General features: G+C 43.7%; 6 non-coding genes and 8 pseudogenes across 6 annotated transcripts; all 14 read left to right on the top strand.

The window, feature by feature from the left end:
- The first annotated feature begins 927 nt into the window (after positions 1 to 927).
- On the top strand, positions 928 to 1,119 carry LOC149931212 (U2 spliceosomal RNA). Its single transcript, XR_016476167.1, has one exon. It is a non-coding gene; the product is annotated as a U2 spliceosomal RNA (small nuclear RNA).
- A 1,083-nt stretch (positions 1,120 to 2,202) lies between these two features.
- Positions 2,203 to 2,346, top strand: LOC149931211 (U2 spliceosomal RNA; annotated as a pseudogene).
- A 1,497-nt stretch (positions 2,347 to 3,843) lies between these two features.
- On the top strand, positions 3,844 to 4,021 carry LOC149931210 (U2 spliceosomal RNA; annotated as a pseudogene).
- A 1,087-nt stretch (positions 4,022 to 5,108) lies between these two features.
- Positions 5,109 to 5,218, top strand: LOC149931209 (U2 spliceosomal RNA; annotated as a pseudogene).
- Positions 5,219 to 6,672: 1,454 nt separating this feature from the next.
- On the top strand, positions 6,673 to 6,850 carry LOC149931208 (U2 spliceosomal RNA; annotated as a pseudogene).
- A 1,067-nt stretch (positions 6,851 to 7,917) lies between these two features.
- Positions 7,918 to 8,109, top strand: LOC149931207 (U2 spliceosomal RNA). The gene has a single exon (XR_016476166.1). It is a non-coding gene; the product is annotated as a U2 spliceosomal RNA (small nuclear RNA).
- A 1,061-nt stretch (positions 8,110 to 9,170) lies between these two features.
- Positions 9,171 to 9,362, top strand: LOC149931206 (U2 spliceosomal RNA). Its single transcript, XR_016476413.1, has one exon. It is a non-coding gene; the product is annotated as a U2 spliceosomal RNA (small nuclear RNA).
- A 1,093-nt stretch (positions 9,363 to 10,455) lies between these two features.
- Positions 10,456 to 10,609, top strand: LOC149931205 (U2 spliceosomal RNA; annotated as a pseudogene).
- A 1,570-nt stretch (positions 10,610 to 12,179) lies between these two features.
- LOC149931204 (U2 spliceosomal RNA) lies at positions 12,180 to 12,366 on the top strand. The gene has a single exon (XR_016476484.1). It is a non-coding gene; the product is annotated as a U2 spliceosomal RNA (small nuclear RNA).
- Positions 12,367 to 13,423: 1,057 nt separating this feature from the next.
- Positions 13,424 to 13,615, top strand: LOC149931203 (U2 spliceosomal RNA). Its single transcript, XR_016476165.1, has one exon. It is a non-coding gene; the product is annotated as a U2 spliceosomal RNA (small nuclear RNA).
- Positions 13,616 to 14,676: 1,061 nt separating this feature from the next.
- LOC149931202 (U2 spliceosomal RNA) lies at positions 14,677 to 14,820 on the top strand (annotated as a pseudogene).
- A 1,421-nt stretch (positions 14,821 to 16,241) lies between these two features.
- LOC149931201 (U2 spliceosomal RNA) lies at positions 16,242 to 16,421 on the top strand (annotated as a pseudogene).
- Positions 16,422 to 17,480: 1,059 nt separating this feature from the next.
- On the top strand, positions 17,481 to 17,583 carry LOC149931200 (U2 spliceosomal RNA; annotated as a pseudogene).
- A 1,629-nt stretch (positions 17,584 to 19,212) lies between these two features.
- On the top strand, positions 19,213 to 19,404 carry LOC149931199 (U2 spliceosomal RNA). The gene has a single exon (XR_016476511.1). It is a non-coding gene; the product is annotated as a U2 spliceosomal RNA (small nuclear RNA).
- The last annotated feature ends 853 nt before the right edge of the window (positions 19,405 to 20,257 follow it).

Genomic DNA, 20,257 nt, shown 5'->3' with positions numbered 1-20,257 from the left:
TACCTTAACTGTCGTACGTTACCAACGGTATGTTTTTTTTAAGTCACTTTCGTTACTAACAGGAGACATGATTAGGAGTTCACAGCCGGCCGCTTTTCGACATTCGCATTGGCAACACGTCTTCCCCTTTAAAAAAATTAACCCCTCCCAAACCATGGTAACTCCGTTCTCGAAACGGACACCATATAAGTTATTTACATCGAGTTACCTAGCGAGGATTGCGGTACTATCGCTGTAGAAATAGGGGACTGTTAAAAGCGGGATGGTTTGGAAAAAACGAGTTTTTGTGTTGCTGATGCCGGGGCGCGTACTACGCGGCAACCACGTTCAATTCGTAGTGCCATATCTCATGACACTTCTCTACAGCTGTTCTGGTAAGCGTGCAGGAGGAAACTCCGTATGATCAAGATCTTACTTTTTCTAATTATCGATTAAGCACGGTTCCATGTTGCCACTTATTTAAAAAAAGACCCAGAGAAAACCGAAGATAAATTATCGCCTTGGCGAACTAGTTAGAAACAGCGTAAAAGAAAATATTTAAAAATAAACAAATTTTATTAGAAAGACTCAAATACCCCGTTAATGAAAAAAAAGAGGGTGAGAGGAAGAGATCAGCCACCGGCACGCCGTGTTCCCTGGTGGTCTCCCTCCCTCCCAAGAAATGACCCCACTCGACGCGGCTTACCGTCGTTGATGGGTCGAGAACCAATGTATTCTGCGTGATATTACCGTTGACGGCTGAAAACGCTCGATGGCCGTCGATCTTTTTGTTTGAAATCAAGAAGTTACCTTCTTTGGTCAGACGTGATGGTTATACACGCTGTCATCTCCAACCACGAGCAATCTGCTTAAACATAATTATGAAATTTGTGAATGCTCAATCTCACTCTTTTTCTTTTTCAACCACCAAAGCCCCCTTTGCCGGTTATCGCTTCTCGGCCTTTTGGCTAAGATCAAAGTGTAGTATCTGTTCTTATCAGCTTAATATCTGATACGGGTCCCATCGGGGCCCAAGATATTAAACTTATTTTTGGACGGCGGCGGAGAGGTCGGAGCTTGCTCCACCTCCGCCACGGGTTGGCCTGGTATTGCAGTTCTTCCAGGATCGGCCCACCTCGCTCAATGAATCTAAAATCAAACACCATATATATATATATATATATATATATATATATATATATATATATATATATATTCCTGACGTCATAAGAGGGAAAGTCGTCATTGGCTAGTAGATCATTTTGAAGATTCGGACGGATTTGTTTTGTAATTTTTTACCTTAACTGTCGTACGTTACCAACGGTATGTTTTTTTTAAGTCACTTTCGTTACTAACAGGAGACATGATTAGGAGTTCACAGCCGGCCGCTTTTCGACATTCGCATTGGCAACACGTCTTCCCCTTTAAAAAAATTAACCCCTCCCAAACCATGGTAACTCCGTTCTCGAAACGGACACCATATAAGTTATTTACATCGAGTTACCTAGCGAGGATTGCGGTACTATCGCTGTAGAAATAGGGGACTGTTAAAAGCGGGATGGTTTGGAAAAAACGAGTTTTTGTGTTGCTGATGCCGGGGCGCGTACTACGCGGCAACCACGGTCAATTCGTAGTGCCATATCTCATGACACTTCTCTACAGCTGTTCTGGTAAGCGTGCAGGAGGAAACTCCGTATGATCAAGATCTTACTTTTTCTAATTATCGATTAAGCACGGTTCCATGTTGCCACTTATTTAAAAAAAGACCCAGAGAAAACCGAAGATAAATTATCGCCTTGGCGAACTAGTTAGAAACAGCGTAAAAGAAAATATTTAAAAATAAACAAATTTTATTAGAAAGACTCAAATACCCCGTTAATGAAAAAAAAGAGGGTGAGAGGAAGAGATCAGCCACCGGCACGCCGTGTTCCCTGGTGGTCTCCCTCCCTCCCAAGAAATGACCCCACTCGACGCGGCTTACCGTCGTTGATGGGTCGAGAACCAATGTATTCTGCGTGATATTACCGTTGACGGCTGAAAACGCTCGATGGCCGTCGATCTTTTTGTTTGAAATCAAGAAGTTACCTTCTTTGGTCAGACGTGATGGTTATACACGCTGTCATCTCCAACCACGAGCAATCTGCTTAAACATAATTATGAAATTTGTGAATGCTCAATCTCACTCTTTTTCTTTTTCAACCACCAAAGCCCCCTTTGCCGGTTATCGCTTCTCGGCCTTTTGGCTAAGATCAAAGTGTAGTATCTGTTCCCAGCTATTTCGCTGAAATCTTGGCCGAAAGGCCGTTAAGCGACGTATACGCTTCTCAGCCTGTTCCTGTGATGTTGACTTACCTGCCGGTTTCCTGACGTGCCTGTTCCTGTTCCTGCTTCCGAAGCTGCCGCTGCTGATCCTGGTTCCGTTGCTGATCCTGGTTCCGCTGCTGTTCCTGGTCCTGGTTCCGCTGCTACTTACCTGTCGCTGCTGTTCCGGACGTCTACGCTGTATCCTGACCTGGCTGGCTTTTGCCATTGCTACTTGACGCTGTTCCTTCCTGGGACCTAACTTCACCTGACGATCTCTCCATAGCCAGGATGGCTATGGAGGTGAGAAAACGAACTGCTCGACTGGACGTCGACGCCGGCTTCCTGGAAGTCGCTCAGGCTTTCCACGAGAAGCTCGGTCTTGAATCCATCGAGACGTTGCAACCTGTTGGTAAGGAGGCATTCTTACTTACCTTCGCAACCCTTGCCTTTCTACAGCAAGCGGTCTCTTACGGAGAATTAACAATCGGCAACAAGACCTGCAGAGTCACCAGCGTCGAGGATGATGGCGTCTGGCTGACGATCAAGAATTTACCACCATGGATCCAATGGGACGCCATATTGACAACCCTACGTCAGTACGGCGAAATAAAGGCTCATCGTTTAGATGAATATAAAGAACTAAAAGGAGTTAAAAATGGAGACAGAGCGGTAAAAATACGAATTACTCAAACTATACCTAATGTCCTTTACTTCGGCCGCAGTCGGGCTCTGGTCTACTATCCCGGCGTTTCAAAGAAATGCTTCTTCTGTGACCAGGAGGGGCACTTTGCCTCTGCCTGTGTCGCAAAGAAGGAAAAGACGGCAGACAAGCCGGTAGCCAAAAAAGACTTACCCAAAGATCCTGAACCACACCGAAGTTCCACATCTGCTCTTGCCAACGCCACCACACTAGAAAACAACCTGGAAGAAAATCAAGAACCCCAAACCAGCAAATCACCCATACTTACCGCATCCGACGACTCCAAAAGCTCTGAAGAGAGCTGGACTTTAACATCACCAGAACCATACAAGAGAAACGCAGAACCTCCAGTCCAAACAAGCCAATACGCCGACGCCTTGAAATCTCCACCACATCACGATGACCTAGAACCCGAAAGCGAACCCGAATCCATTGACTCCGACAACAACTCCAGACCCCGATTTGATCCATCAGAGTGGAATTATACCGATCCGTCACAACTACATTTACATCTATTGAGGAAAACCGAACTTCAAGCCCTTCTTGCTAAAATCAACTCCAGAGCACCCACACGTTCACCCATCCTAACCAAACGAGCAGAAGACCAAGCGGCACAAATCATCGAACTTTTAAAAAACTATCCAAAGAGACGACGTAGTAAAACTCCAGAAAAAGAAGTGAAAAAAGGCAAAAATATGTTTTAAATTTAATTTTTAAATTTTCACATAGTTCTTTACTCGTTTTTTTTTTTTTTTTTTTTTTACACTGTTTCTTTTTATCTTTTAACGAGTGTTCGCGCTAATTTAAATTAACTTAAAACGCGAACAAATGACTTGAATGTAATTTTTGTAACGAAACGAACCTTTTAATAAACTATTAAAAGTATCTGTTCTTATCAGCTTAATATCTGATACGGGTCCCATCGGGGCCCAAGATATTAAACTTATTTTTGGACGGCGGCGGAGAGGTCGGAGCTTGCTCCACCTCCGCCACGGGTTGGCCTGGTATTGCAGTTCTTCCAGGATCGGCCCACCTCGCTCAATGAATCTAAAATCAAACACCATATATATATATATATATATATATATATATATATATATATATATATATATATATATTCCTGACGTCATAAGAGGGAAAGTCGTCATTGGCTAGTAGATCATTTTGAAGATTCGGACGGATTTGTTTTGTAATTTTTTACCTTAACTGTCGTACGTTACCAACGGTATGTTTTTTTTAAGTCACTTTCGTTACTAACAGGAGACATGATTAGGAGTTCACAGCCGGCCGCTTTTCGACATTCGCATTGGCAACACGTCTTCCCCTTTAAAAAAATTAACCCCTCCCAAACCATGGTAACTCCGTTCTCGAAACGGACACCATATAAGTTATTTACATCGAGTTACCTAGCGAGGATTGCGGTACTATCGCTGTAGAAATAGGGGACTGTTAAAAGCGGGATGGTTTGGAAAAAACGAGTTTTTGTGTTGCTGATGCCGGGGCGCGTACTACGCGGCAACCACGGTCAATTCGTAGTGCCATATCTCATGACACTTCTCTACAGCTGTTCTGGTAAGCGTGCAGGAGGAAACTCCGTATGATCAAGATCTTACTTTTTCTAATTATCGATTAAGCACGGTTCCATGTTGCCACTTATTTAAAAAAAGACCCAGAGAAAACCGAAGATAAATTATCGCCTTGGCGAACTAGTTAGAAACAGCGTAAAAGAAAATATTTAAAAATAAACAAATTTTATTAGAAAGACTCAAATACCCCGTTAATGAAAAAAAAGAGGGTGAGAGGAAGAGATCAGCCACCGGCACGCCGTGTTCCCTGGTGGTCTCCCTCCCTCCCAAGAAATGACCCCACTCGACGCGGCTTACCGTCGTTGATGGGTCGAGAACCAATGTATTCTGCGTGATATTACCGTTGACGGCTGAAAACGCTCGATGGCCGTCGATCTTTTTGTTTGAAATCAAGAAGTTACCTTCTTTGGTCAGACGTGATGGTTATACACGCTGTCATCTCCAACCACGAGCAATCTGCTTAAACATAATTATGAAATTTGTGAATGCTCAATCTCACTCTTTTTCTTTTTCAACCACCAAAGCCCCCTTTGCCGGTTATCGCTTCTCGGCCTTTTGGCTAAGATCAAAGTGTAGTATCTGTTTGCTCCTTTCTTCAAAGCCAAAGGCCGGGAATCGTATGTACCTGTAAAAGGGTAGTATACTCACCTGTCCTGCTGATCCAGTACCACAGTTCCAGTCCTGCTGATCCAGTGCCATAGTTCCAGTCCAGTTGTTCCAGCCGTCCGCAGTCTTGGATCCACTACTCCGGGGATCGCCGCCTGGCGGTTCCAGTCATCACGCCGCAATCCTGACGTCAAAGCCAGCCACCATGCTTCCTGAGACGTCGACGGCTGTTAATCAGCTAGCTCCTGTTCCAACTTCAGCTCCAGCTTCTGCACTCAAGGCTACCACAGCCCGTATAAAGTTCGACGGTGTCGGCGTTGAAGATTTGGCGCAAGCCCTTTTCGACCACGTCGGCCTGAAGAAAATTACCGTCTTTCAAATGGTATCGAAGTCCGAAGCTCTGATCACTTTTCGAGATACTGCAAGCTATCAGAGAGCCGTCGATAGTGGCATCATCGTCGACAACAAGCAGCTAGATATCACTGGGGTGGCAGATCCGGTCTCTTACATAACAGTAAGGGATGCACCGAGCTGGTGGGATTTAGCTGTCTTCAAAAACGCCTTGAAGTCCTGTTGTGACGTCATATCAGAAGTCTGGGAGACCTACCAGACAGGGGCTCTGAAAGATCTCTACACGGGAACTCGTCGCCTGCAAGTAAAAGTCAAGGGGCCAATCCCGAACCTGATGACCATAAATGGACATCAAATTCAAATCACCTATAGGGGAGTCCAGAGAATGTGTTTTTATTGTCACAAAGACACGCATCAGGTTCGGGATTGCCCGAAAAAGAAGAAAAAGGCTCGCCAACCTCCAGAGTCCAACGGAGAAATTACGCCACCAGCCAAGCACCCGGAATCCAATGAGACCACCGTAGAAGACAACCTAAAAGGAAAAAATTTAAGTAAAAAAACAGTACTTACCCAGGCAGACGAATCCAAGACCTCCAACGAAAGTTTTTACTTGACGACACCTTCTCCAAAGACCGTTGATCCTCCCGCCAAAATCTGTTCCTTCGCCGACGCACTGAAATCACCACCACAGCAAGATGACCTAGAACCCGAACCTGAATACGAATCTGACACCAACGAACATGACAGCCCCACAACCAGACCAAGATTCGATCCATTAGATTGGAATTATAACGAGGTGCCAGGCCTTAACCTACTAAAGAAAAACGAACTTCAAGCCCTCCTCGAAAAAATCAATGCCAGAGCCCCCACACGTTCAATTAGCCTAACCCGGACAGCAGAAGACCTCGTCGTAAGAATAACTGACCTCCTGAAAAACTATCCCAAAAGACGACGGAGTAGAACTCCAGAAAAAGAAATTAAAAAAGGAAAAATATGATTTAAATTTAATTTTTAAATTTTTAACATAGTTCTTTACTCGACTTTTATACCATGATCCTTTTTAAACGATTGTTCGCGCTAATTTAATTAATTAAACCGTGAACAAATATATAACAAATGAAAAATGTAAAAATGTAAAAAACGACAATCTTTTAATAAACAATTAAAAGTATCTGTTCTTATCAGCTTAATATCTGATACGGGTCCCATCGGGGCCCAAGATATTAAACTTATTTTTGGACGGCGGCGGAGAGGTCGGAGCTTGCTCCACCTCCGCCACGGGTTGGCCTGGTATTGCAGTTCTTCCAGGATCGGCCCACCTCGCTCAATGAATCTAAAATCAAACACCATATATATATATATATATATATATATATATATATATTCCTGACGTCATAAGAGGGAAAGTCGTCATTGGCTAGTAGATCATTTTGAAGATTCGGACGGATTTGTTTTGTAATTTTTTACCTTAACTGTCGTACGTTACCAACGGTATGTTTTTTTTAAGTCACTTTCGTTACTAACAGGAGACATGATTAGGAGTTCACAGCCGGCCGCTTTTCGACATTCGCATTGGCAACACGTCTTCCCCTTTAAAAAAATTAACCCCTCCCAAACCATGGTAACTCCGTTCTCGAAACGGACACCATATAAGTTATTTACATCGAGTTACCTAGCGAGGATTGCGGTACTATCGCTGTAGAAATAGGGGACTGTTAAAAGCGGGATGGTTTGGAAAAAACGAGTTTTTGTGTTGCTGATGCCGGGGCGCGTACTACGCGGCAACCACGGTCAATTCGTAGTGCCATATCTCATGACACTTCTCTACAGCTGTTCTGGTAAGCGTGCAGGAGGAAACTCCGTATGATCAAGATCTTACTTTTTCTAATTATCGATTAAGCACGGTTCCATGTTGCCACTTATTTAAAAAAAGACCCAGAGAAAACCGAAGATAAATTATCGCCTTGGCGAACTAGTTAGAAACAGCGTAAAAGAAAATATTTAAAAATAAACAAATTTTATTAGAAAGACTCAAATACCCCGTTAATGAAAAAAAAGAGGGTGAGAGGAAGAGATCAGCCACCGGCACGCCGTGTTCCCTGGTGGTCTCCCTCCCTCCCAAGAAATGACCCCACTCGACGCGGCTTACCGTCGTTGATGGGTCGAGAACCAATGTATTCTGCGTGATATTACCGTTGACGGCTGAAAACGCTCGATGGCCGTCGATCTTTTTGTTTGAAATCAAGAAGTTACCTTCTTTGGTCAGACGTGATGGTTATACACGCTGTCATCTCCAACCACGAGCAATCTGCTTAAACATAATTATGAAATTTGTGAATGCTCAATCTCACTCTTTTTCTTTTTCAACCACCAAAGCCCCCTTTGCCGGTTATCGCTTCTCGGCCTTTTGGCTAAGATCAAAGTGTAGTATCTGTTCTTATCAGCTTAATATCTGATACGGGTCCCATCGGGGCCCAAGATATTAAACTTATTTTTGGACGGCGGCGGAGAGGTCGGAGCTTGCTCCACCTCCGCCACGGGTTGGCCTGGTATTGCAGTTCTTCCAGGATCGGCCCACCTCGCTCAATGAATCTAAAATCAAACACCATATATATATATATATATATATATATATATTCCTGACGTCATAAGAGGGAAAGTCGTCATTGGCTAGTAGATCATTTTGAAGATTCGGACGGATTTGTTTTGTAATTTTTTACCTTAACTGTCGTACGTTACCAACGGTATGTTTTTTTTAAGTCACTTTCGTTACTAACAGGAGACATGATTAGGAGTTCACAGCCGGCCGCTTTTCGACATTCGCATTGGCAACACGTCTTCCCCTTTAAAAAAATTAACCCCTCCCAAACCATGGTAACTCCGTTCTCGAAACGGACACCATATAAGTTATTTACATCGAGTTACCTAGCGAGGATTGCGGTACTATCGCTGTAGAAATAGGGGACTGTTAAAAGCGGGATGGTTTGGAAAAAACGAGTTTTTGTGTTGCTGATGCCGGGGCGCGTACTACGCGGCAACCACGGTCAATTCGTAGTGCCATATCTCATGACACTTCTCTACAGCTGTTCTGGTAAGCGTGCAGGAGGAAACTCCGTATGATCAAGATCTTACTTTTTCTAATTATCGATTAAGCACGGTTCCATGTTGCCACTTATTTAAAAAAAGACCCAGAGAAAACCGAAGATAAATTATCGCCTTGGCGAACTAGTTAGAAACAGCGTAAAAGAAAATATTTAAAAATAAACAAATTTTATTAGAAAGACTCAAATACCCCGTTAATGAAAAAAAAGAGGGTGAGAGGAAGAGATCAGCCACCGGCACGCCGTGTTCCCTGGTGGTCTCCCTCCCTCCCAAGAAATGACCCCACTCGACGCGGCTTACCGTCGTTGATGGGTCGAGAACCAATGTATTCTGCGTGATATTACCGTTGACGGCTGAAAACGCTCGATGGCCGTCGATCTTTTTGTTTGAAATCAAGAAGTTACCTTCTTTGGTCAGACGTGATGGTTATACACGCTGTCATCTCCAACCACGAGCAATCTGCTTAAACATAATTATGAAATTTGTGAATGCTCAATCTCACTCTTTTTCTTTTTCAACCACCAAAGCCCCCTTTGCCGGTTATCGCTTCTCGGCCTTTTGGCTAAGATCAAAGTGTAGTATCTGTTCTTATCAGCTTAATATCTGATACGGGTCCCATCGGGGCCCAAGATATTAAACTTATTTTTGGACGGCGGCGGAGAGGTCGGAGCTTGCTCCACCTCCGCCACGGGTTGGCCTGGTATTGCAGTTCTTCCATGATCGGCCCACCTCGCTCAATGAATCTAAAATCAAACACCATATATATATATATATATATATATATATATATATATATATATATATATATATATATATATATTCCTGACGTCATAAGAGGGAAAGTCGTCATTGGCTAGTAGATCATTTTGAAGATTCGGACGGATTTGTTTTGTAATTTTTTACCTTAACTGTCGTACGTTACCAACGGTATGTTTTTTTTAAGTCACTTTCGTTACTAACAGGAGACATGATTAGGAGTTCACAGCCGGCCGCTTTTCGACATTCGCATTGGCAACACGTCTTCCCCTTTAAAAAAATTAACCCCTCCCAAACCATGGTAACTCCGTTCTCGAAACGGACACCATATAAGTTATTTACATCGAGTTACCTAGCGAGGATTGCGGTACTATCGCTGTAGAAATAGGGGACTGTTAAAAGCGGGATGGTTTGGAAAAAACGAGTTTTTGTGTTGCTGATGCCGGGGCGCGTACTACGCGGCAACCACGGTCAATTCGTAGTGCCATATCTCATGACACTTCTCTACAGCTGTTCTGGTAAGCGTGCAGGAGGAAACTCCGTATGATCAAGATCTTACTTTTTCTAATTATCGATTAAGCACGGTTCCATGTTGCCACTTATTTAAAAAAAGACCCAGAGAAAACCGAAGATAAATTATCGCCTTGGCGAACTAGTTAGAAACAGCGTAAAAGAAAATATTTAAAAATAAACAAATTTTATTAGAAAGACTCAAATACCCCGTTAATGAAAAAAAAGAGGGTGAGAGGAAGAGATCAGCCACCGGCACGCCGTGTTCCCTGGTGGTCTCCCTCCCTCCCAAGAAATGACCCCACTCGACGCGGCTTACCGTCGTTGATGGGTCGAGAACCAATGTATTCTGCGTGATATTACCGTTGACGGCTGAAAACGCTCGATGGCCGTCGATCTTTTTGTTTGAAATCAAGAAGTTACCTTCTTTGGTCAGACGTGATGGTTATACACGCTGTCATCTCCAACCACGAGCAATCTGCTTAAACATAATTATGAAATTTGTGAATGCTCAATCTCACTCTTTTTCTTTTTCAACCACCAAAGCCCCCTTTGCCGGTTATCGCTTCTCGGCCTTTTGGCTAAGATCAAAGTGTAGTATCTGTTTTCAATAGTGCTATACCGAGATCTTAGTCGGGGGGCGAGAAGTGTTTATACGCCTTTAAGGCGAGTGTTCCTGCCTCGCTGCATGATCCGTTCCGTTGCTGCTCTGTCGCTGATCCTGTAAAAGAATACCTACCTGGTACGATCCTGACGTCGCTCCTTCTTGGAGCTCTCCACTCCTGACGAAACTCTCCTAGTCATAATGGCTACGGAGGAAAGAAAAAGGACGGCCCGACTTGAGGTCAATGCTGACTTTCTGGACGTGGCACGCACCCTGTACGACCATCTTGGCCCGAAGTGTCTCGACACTCTCCAACCTGTGGGTAATGGAATTTTTCTACTTACCTTTACGACCCTGGCATTCCTCCACCAAGCACTCGCCTGCGACGACCTGAAAACCAAAGACCAGAGATGGAAACTTACCTGTGTGGATGACGACGGACAATGGCTTACTATAAAGAACCTTCCTAAATGGATCCAGTGGGATGCTGTTATAAGTAATCTCAGACAATTCGGTGATGTCAAAACTTACCGTTTTGATGAATATTCCCAACTCAAAGGAGTAAAAAATGGTGACCGCTCCGTTAAAATTATTATGAAAAAACCGATCCCAAATGTGTTGTTTTTCGGACGTAGTCGGGCCTTAGTCTACTACAGAGGCGTTATTAAAAAATGTTTTTATTGTGACGAAGAAGGGCACGCGGTTGTGGATTGCGAAACAAAGAAGAAAAAGACGGCGGAAGAGACAAAAACGGGAGATAACAACGACTTACCCAAAGAAACTGAACGAAACCGAAGCTCCACACCTACACCTGCCAATGCCACCACTCGAGCCGATAACCTAGAAGAAAATCAATCAAGCAACTTACCTATACTTACCGCAACCGATGACTCCAAAAGCTCTGAAGAGAGCTGGACGCTAACATCACCAGAACCATCCAAGAAATATGCAGAACCTCCAGTCCAAACCAGCCAATACGCCGACGCCATAAAAAATCCGCCACATCCTGATGAACCTGAGAATACGCCCAAATCCCACGAATCCAACAACAACAGCACGCAAATCCACAAGGAATTCAGCACCGTCCACTCTGAAGTCAGCAGCTTGGGCGTTGATCCGACCATGTTCAATGATAGTTTTATAAAATATTTAGAAGGGTTCTTGCCAGACCGGTTTGACAAGTTTACTTCCGAAGTCTTAGAATTTACAGATATAACTACGCCTCAAAAGAAATTCCTCATCAGCCACGGTAAACTACACGCAATGAAGTACTCCAAGAGACGCCAGACCACTCCTCCGCCCAAGGCTCCCAAGAAAACAAAAAAGTAATCATAAATAGAACTGCGAAATCGATTAATTGACAATTTTAACCATACATGTTTACACTTATTTGAAAATACTTCTGTTATTAGCTTACTTTAAGAACTAAGCCCATTTTGAAATGTAGGTTATTTTTTTTTAGCTTTACATTTTTTTTAACTTATGTCTTTTTGTATATATTTATTTTAAATATTTCAAAAAAATTCATTCATTTTACCTTAACAGATTTTTTACAAAAAATATAATAAGCTTGTGACAATTTAAACTTAACTGTTTATATGAAGAAAAATGAAAATGACTAAAAGAACTGCCTTAAATTAATTGTAAGTTTAAATGGCAGTTAAAAAATGACCAGGGTACTGTAACTCAAGTTTTTTTAATAAACAAATTCAGTATCTGTTCTTATCAGCTTAATATCTGATACGGGTCCCATCGGGGCCCAAGATATTAAACTTATTTTTGGACGGCGGCGGAGAGGTCGGAGCTTGCTCCACCTCCGCCACGGGTTGGCCTGGTATTGCAGTTCTTCCAGGATCGGCCCACCTCGCTCAATGAATCTAAAATCAAACACCATATATATATATATATATATATATATTCCTGACGTCATAAGAGGGAAAGTCGTCATTGGCTAGTAGATCATTTTGAAGATTCGGACGGATTTGTTTTGTAATTTTTTACCTTAACTGTCGTACGTTACCAACGGTATGTTTTTTTTAAGTCAATTTCGTTACTAACAGGAGACATGATTAGGAGTTCACAGCCGGCCGCTTTTCGACATTCGCATTGGCAACACGTCTTCCCCTTTAAAAAAATTAACCCCTCCCAAACCATGGTAACTCCGTTCTCGAAACGGACACCATATAAGTTATTTACATCGAGTTACCTAGCGAGGATTGCGGTACTATCGCTGTAGAAATAGGGGACTGTTAAAAGCGGGATGGTTTGGAAAAAACGAGTTTTTGTGTTGCTGATGCCGGGGTGCGTACTACGCGGCAACCACGGTCAATTCGTAGTGCCATATCTCATGACACTTCTCTACAGCTGTTCTGGTAAGCGTGCAGGAGGAAACTCCGTATGATCAAGATCTTACTTTTTCTAATTATCGATTAAGCACGGTTCCATGTTGCCACTTATTTAAAAAAAGACCCAGAGAAAACCGAAGATAAATTATCGCCTTGGCGAACTAGTTAGAAACAGCGTAAAAGAAAATATTTAAAAATAAACAAATTTTATTAGAAAGACTCAAATACCCCGTTAATGAAAAAAAAGAGGGTGAGAGGAAGAGATCAGCCACCGGCACGCCGTGTTCCCTGGTGGTCTCCCTCCCTCCCAAGAAATGACCCCACTCGACGCGGCTTACCGTCGTTGATGGGTCGAGAACCAATGTATTCTGCGTGATATTACCGTTGACGGCTGAAAACGCTCGATGGCCGTCGATCTTTTTGTTTGAAATCAAGAAGTTACCTTCTTTGGTCAGACGTGATGGTTATACACGCTGTCATCTCCAACCACGAGCAATCTGCTTAAACATAATTATGAAATTTGTGAATGCTCAATCTCACTCTTTTTCTTTTTCAACCACCAAAGCCCCCTTTGCCGGTTATCGCTTCTCGGCCTTTTGGCTAAGATCAAAGTGTAGTATCTGTTCTTATCAGCTTAATATCTGATACGGGTCCCATCGGGGCCCAAGATATTAAACTTATTTTTGGACGGCGGCGGAGAGGTCGGAGCTTGCTCCACCTCCGCCACGGGTTGGCCTGGTATTGCAGTTCTTCCAGGATCGGCCCACCTCGCTCAATGAATCTAAAATCAAACACCATATATATATATATATATATATATATATATTCCTGACGTCATAAGAGGGAAAGTCGTCATTGGCTAGTAGATCATTTTGAAGATTCGGACGGATTTGTTTTGTAATTTTTTACCTTAACTGTCGTACGTTACCAACGGTATGTTTTTTTTAAGTCACTTTCGTTACTAACAGGAGACATGATTAGGAGTTCACAGCCGGCCGCTTTTCGACATTCGCATTGGCAACACGTCTTCCCCTTTAAAAAAATTAACCCCTCCCAAACCATGGTAACTCCGTTCTCGAAACGGACACCATATAAGTTATTTACATCGAGTTACCTAGCGAGGATTGCGGTACTATCGCTGTAGAAATAGGGGACTGTTAAAAGCGGGATGGTTTGGAAAAAACGAGTTTTTGTGTTGCTGATGCCGGGGCGCGTACTACGCGGCAACCACGGTCAATTCGTAGTGCCATATCTCATGACACTTCTCTACAGCTGTTCTGGTAAGCGTGCAGGAGGAAACTCCGTATGATCAAGATCTTACTTTTTCTAATTATCGATTAAGCACGGTTCCATGTTGCCACTTATTTAAAAAAAGACCCAGAGAAAACCGAAGATAAATTATCGCCTTGGCGAACTAGTTAGAAACAGCGTAAAAGAAAATATTTAAAAATAAACAAATTTTATTAGAAAGACTCAAATACCCCGTTAATGAAAAAAAAGAGGGTGAGAGGAAGAGATCAGCCACCGGCACGCCGTGTTCCCTGGTGGTCTCCCTCCCTCCCAAGAAATGACCCCACTCGACGCGGCTTACCGTCGTTGATGGGTCGAGAACCAATGTATTCTGCGTGATATTACCGTTGACGGCTGAAAACGCTCGATGGCCGTCGATCTTTTTGTTTGAAATCAAGAAGTTACCTTCTTTGGTCAGACGTGATGGTTATACACGCTGTCATCTCCAACCACGAGCAATCTGCTTAAACATAATTATGAAATTTGTGAATGCTCAATCTCACTCTTTTTCTTTTTCAACCACCAAAGCCCCCTTTGCCGGTTATCGCTTCTCGGCCTTTTGGCTAAGATCAAAGTGTAGTATCTGTTCCCAGCTATTTCGCTGAAATCTTGGCCGAAAGGCCGTTAAGCGACGTTTACGCTTCTCAGCCTGTTCCTGCGATGCTGACTTACCTGCCGGTACTCTGACGTCTCTGTTCCTGTTCCTGTTTCTGCCGCTGCTGTTTCCGGTTCCTCTGCTGGTCCTGTTTCCGCTGCTGTTCCTGGTCCTGGTCCTGCTGACACTTACCTGTCGCTGCTGATCCTGGTCTCCACGCTGTATCCTGACTTGGCTGTTTCCTGCCACTGCTGCTTGACGCTGTTCCTTCCTGGGACTTGCCTTCATCCGACGATCCTCCCATAGCCATCATGGCTATGGAGGTGAAAAAACGCACTGCTCACCTTCAGGTCGACGCTGGATTCCTGGACGTCGCTCGGACCTTCCACGATAAGCTCGGCAGTGACTGCCTTGACACGCTACAACCTCTTGGTAAAGACAAGTTTTTAATAACTTTTACAACCCTGGCCTTCCTGCAACAGGCTCTCTCCTACAATGACCTCGTTATCAACGATAAACCTTGCCGACTCACCAGCGTCGAAGATGACGGCGTCTGGGTTACCATAAAAAACCTACCTCGCTGGATCCAATGGGACTCTGTCCTCACCACCATGAGACAGTATGGAACCATTAAAGCTCACCGTCTGGACGAGTACCCTCAACTGAAAGGACTCAAAAATGGAGACAGATCGGTAAAAATTAAAATTGAGAAACAAATACCCAATGTTGTTTTTTTTGGGCGTAGCCGAGCGCTAGTATATTACCAAGGGGTCGTGAAGAAGTGTTTCTTCTGCGACCAGGAGGGACATACGGCGTCCGCATGCGAGGCAAAAAAGGCCAGAAAGGAAGCAACCGAGAGGTCCGAGCACGTCCAGGAAGGGGAAAGCTTGGAAACCCAAGAAAAGATTGTGGCACCCAAGGAGCAAGAGCTCGCAACGGTATCAGCGGAATTGGCGGACCCACCCAGCGACCACCAGGAACCCCAGCCCAAGAAACGCAGCAACAGTACATATGTCCATCCGCAACAACTAGAGAAATTAAAGAACTATTCACAGGCAGAACTACGAGATTTTAGGGAATTCCTCGAGACTACCGAAACAATAGGCGACCGCAGGAAACAAGTGTATTTCGCGCTGATGAACAAGGAACAGGAAAAATTCTCCAAAAGACGAATGACCAACTCTCCAGGGAAATCAATAAAGAAAGGCAAGACAGAAGACGTTGAGAAGACATTCGCTAGCGCCACCAAAACCACACCGGAGCAAGATCTTTACGCAGATTACGTTACATACTGAATTTTTTAATTTTACTCAAATGTTTTAAAACCTGAAAAAATAGAAAAAAAGAAAACAAATACTTACCTTGATCGTATATGAACTTGGACACTCCTAGAAATTAGAAAATGTAAATACTTGATTTTTTTAGCTTATCCGACTTTGTTCGCGCTAATTTAACTAATTAAAAACGCGAACAAATATAACAAATGTAAAAATGTAAATATGTAAAATCAAACGAAGCTTTTAATAAACAATTAAAAGTATCTGTTCTTATCAGCTTAATATCTGATACGGGTCCCATCGGGGCCCAAGATATTAAACTTATTTTTGGACGGCGGCGGAGAGGTCGGAGCTTGCTCCACCTCCGCCACGGGTTGGCCTGGTATTGCAGTTCTTCCAGGATCGGCCCACCTCGCTCAATGAATCTAAAATCAAACACCATTTATATATATATATATATATATATATATATATTCCTGACGTCATAAGAGGGAAAGTCGTCATTGGCTAGTCATCATTTTGAAGATTCGGACGGATTTGTTTTGTAATTTTTACCTTAATTGTCGTACGTTACCAACGGTATGATTTTTTTAAGTCACTTTCGTTACTAACAGGAGACATGATTAGGAGTTCACAGCCGGCCGCTTTTCGACATTCGCGTTGGCAACACGTCTTCCCCTTTAAAAAAAATTACCCCCTCCCAAACCATGGTAACTCCGTTCTCGAAACGGACACCATATAAGTTATTTACATCGAGTTACCTAGCGAGGATTGCGGTACTATCGCTGTAGAAATAGGGGACTGTTAAAAGCGGGATGGTTTGGAAAAAACGAGTTTTTGTGTTGCTGATGCCGGGGCGCGTACTACGCGGCAACCACGGTCAATTCGTAGTGCCATATCTCATGACACTTCTCTACAGCTATTCTGGTAAGCGTGCAGGAGGAAACTCCGTATGATCATGATCTTACTTTTTCTAATTATCGATTAAGCACGGTTCCATGTTGCCACTTATTAAAAAAAGACCCAGAGAAAACCGAAGATAAATTATCGCCTTGGCGAACTAGTTAGAAACAGCGTAAAAGAAAATATTTAACAATACACAAATTTTATTAAAAAGACTAAAATACCGCGTTAATGGAAAAAAAGAGGGATAGAGGAAGAGAGCAGCCACCGGCACGCCGTGTTCCCCGGTGGTCTCCCTCCCAAGAAATGACCCCACTCGACGCGGCTTACCGTCGTTGATGGGTCGAGAACCAATGTATTCCACGTGATATTACCGTTGACGGCTGAAAACGCTCGATGGCCGTCGATCTTTTTGTTTGAAATCAAGAAGTTGCCTTCTTTGGTCAGACGTGATGGTTATACACGCTGTCATCTCCAGCCACGAGCAATCTGCTTAAACATATTTATGAAATATATGAATGCTCAATCTCACTCTTTTTCTTTTTCAACCACCAAAGCCCCCTTTGCCGGTTATCGCTTCTCGGCCTTTTGGCTAAGATCAAAGTGTAGTATCTGTTCCCAGCTATTTCGCTGAAATCTTGGCCGAAAGGCCGTTAAGCGAGTTTCCCAGCTTTCCAGCTAGTTCCTGAGATGCTGACTTACCTGCCGGTATCCTGTCGTGCCTGTTCCTGTTCCTGCTCTTGAAGTTGCCGCTGCTATTTCCGGTTCCGTTGCTGTTCCTGATTCCGCTGCTGTTCCTGTTCCTGGTCCTGGTTCGGCTGCTACTTACCTGTCGCTGCTAGTTCCTGGTCTCCTCGCCGACGCCTCTCGGGGATCGCCCTCTGGTGGTTCCTGGGTCCGTCTCCCGTTGTCTCTTGACGTCCGCAGTGGTGGTAGCCATGCCCCCTGCTTCGTCCAAGATGCCTGTCTTGTCCGCTGATCTGAAAAAGAATTCTGCGAGAATCAAGTTTGAAGATGTTCCAGTTGACGATCTGGCTTCGGCCCTTCTCAACCACATCGGCCAGCAATGCATTGAGGTTTTCCAGCTAATTGGAAAATCTGAAGTGCAAATCACGTTCAAAGATTTTGAAAGTTTTCAAAAGGCTGTCGACTCCGGAGTCATTGTCGGAGACCGTCATTTGGATGTCATGAGTATCGTAGACCCTGTCCGCTACATCACTGTTCAAGGAGTTCCAAGCTGGTGGGCCCTGTCAATTCTAAAGACAGCCCTCCGTATCCACTGCGATGTCCAATCGGAGACATGGGAGACCTTCCAGAAGGGGCCTCTAAAGGGCCTCAAGACCGGCACGAGACGCTTGGCCGTTAAATTTAAGTCTGCCATCCCGAACCTCATGACAATCCAAGGTCAACGCATCCAAATCACGTACGAGGGCGTGCACAGGATGTGCTTCTATTGCCGCAAGGACAGCCACCAGGTGCGTGACTGTCCGAAGAAACGGCAAAAGGTTCTCTCAGCTGGGGAGCCGAATAGGGAGTCACCACCCGAAAGCGACGGACCAAATGGGGAAGACGCTGATGGCGGTGCTCCGGAGTCCAAAGTCGGAGACGAAGTGGGGGAGATCCCGGACCGGCCAGGTCAGAAACCTAGCGACAATACGGCTCAAGAGAGCGATACAGTAGAGCATCACCCATCCGATGCATCCGTCTACAAAACAAGCAGACACTGCACCGATCTTATATGGACTAAAGAGGACGAAGACTACCTTAAGAAGTTTTTGCCTAATGATTTCGAAAAATACGTGGCGGCACTCAGCACCTATAACGACTTATCATCGGCTAGGAGGCTTTTCTTGATCAAGCGAGCCACAGCCTTAAGAAAGACAATTAACAAAAGACGTCAGAGTTCCTCCCCAGGGGATAAAGCCAGGACTGAAAAGAGGGTTAACATCGAAAGCAAGACCGCGGCCGACGCTGTTAAAGCGCAAACCAGTGCCGAGGTGTACGATGACTATGTAACGTATTGATTTTTAGGAATTTTTTATATTTCGCGTTTTTCGGAAATATAAATTAAATGGTTTACTACGCTTATTGTTTTTTAGTTACATTGTAAATAGTAAAGTCTGAAGGAGTTTTAAATTTATTGTACTTACCTGAATTTTACAAACATAATACCTGTTAAAAAGAAAAACCATAGTTATACTTACCTTTTTTGACTACTCTGTAAAGAGAAAATTGTATTAGTGTTTTTTGAACATTTGACCTGCTTCTTCCGCGATAATTTAACTTTAATTTAACCGCGGAAAAATGTATTTATGACAAGAATTTAAATAAACAAATTCAGTATCTGTTCTTATCAGCTTAATATCTGATACGGGTCCCATCGGGGCCCAAGATATTAAACTTATTTTTGGACGGCGGCGGAGAGGTCGGAGCTTGCTCCACCTCCGCCACGGGTTGGCCTGGTATTGCAGTTCTTCCAGGATCGGCCCACCTCGCTCAATGAATCTAAAATCAAACACCATTTATATATATATATATATATATATATATATATTCCTGACGTCATAAGAGGGAAAGTCGTCATTGGCTAGTCATCATTTTGAAGATTCGGACGGATTTGTTTTGTAATTTTTACCTTAATTGTCGTACGTTACCAACGGTATGATTTTTTTAAGTCACTTTCGTTACTAACAGGAGACATGATTAGGAGTTCACAGCCGGCCGCTTTTCGACATTCGCGTTGGCAACACGTCTTCCCCTTTAAAAAAAAATTACCCCCTCCCAAACCATGGTAACTCCGTTCTCGAAACGGACACCATATAAGTTATTTACATCGAGTTACCTAGCGAGGATTGCGGTACTATCGCTGTAGAAATAGGGGACTGTTAAAAGCGGGATGGTTTGGAAAAAACGAGTTTTTGTGTTGCTGATGCCGGGGCGCGTACTACGCGGCAACCACGGTCAATTCGTAGTGCCATATCTCATGACACTTCTCTACAGCTATTCTGGTAAGCGTGCAGGAGGAAACTCCGTATGATCATGATCTTACTTTTTCTAATTATCGATTAAGCACGGTTCCATGTTGCCACTTATTAAAAAAAGACCCAGAGAAAAGCGAAGATAAATTATCGCCTTGGCGAACTAGTTAGAAACAGCGTAAAAGAAAATATTTAACAATACACAAATTTTATTAAAAAGACTAAAATACCGCGTTAATGGAAAAAAAGAGGGATAGAGGAAGAGAGCAGCCACCGGCACGCCGTGTTCCCCGGTGGTCTCCCTCCCAAGAAATGACCCCACTCGACGCGGCTTACCGTCGTTGATGGGTCGAGAACCAATGTATTCCACG

The sequence above is a fragment of the Leiobunum rupestre genome, chromosome 9, assembly GCF_980474605.1.
Source record: "Leiobunum rupestre chromosome 9, qqLeiRupe1.1.hap1, whole genome shotgun sequence".
NCBI lineage: Eukaryota > Metazoa > Arthropoda > Arachnida > Opiliones > Sclerosomatidae > Leiobunum > Leiobunum rupestre.
Note: the sequence above shows the minus strand (reverse complement) of the source record. Positions and strands in the feature narration are given on the sequence as shown.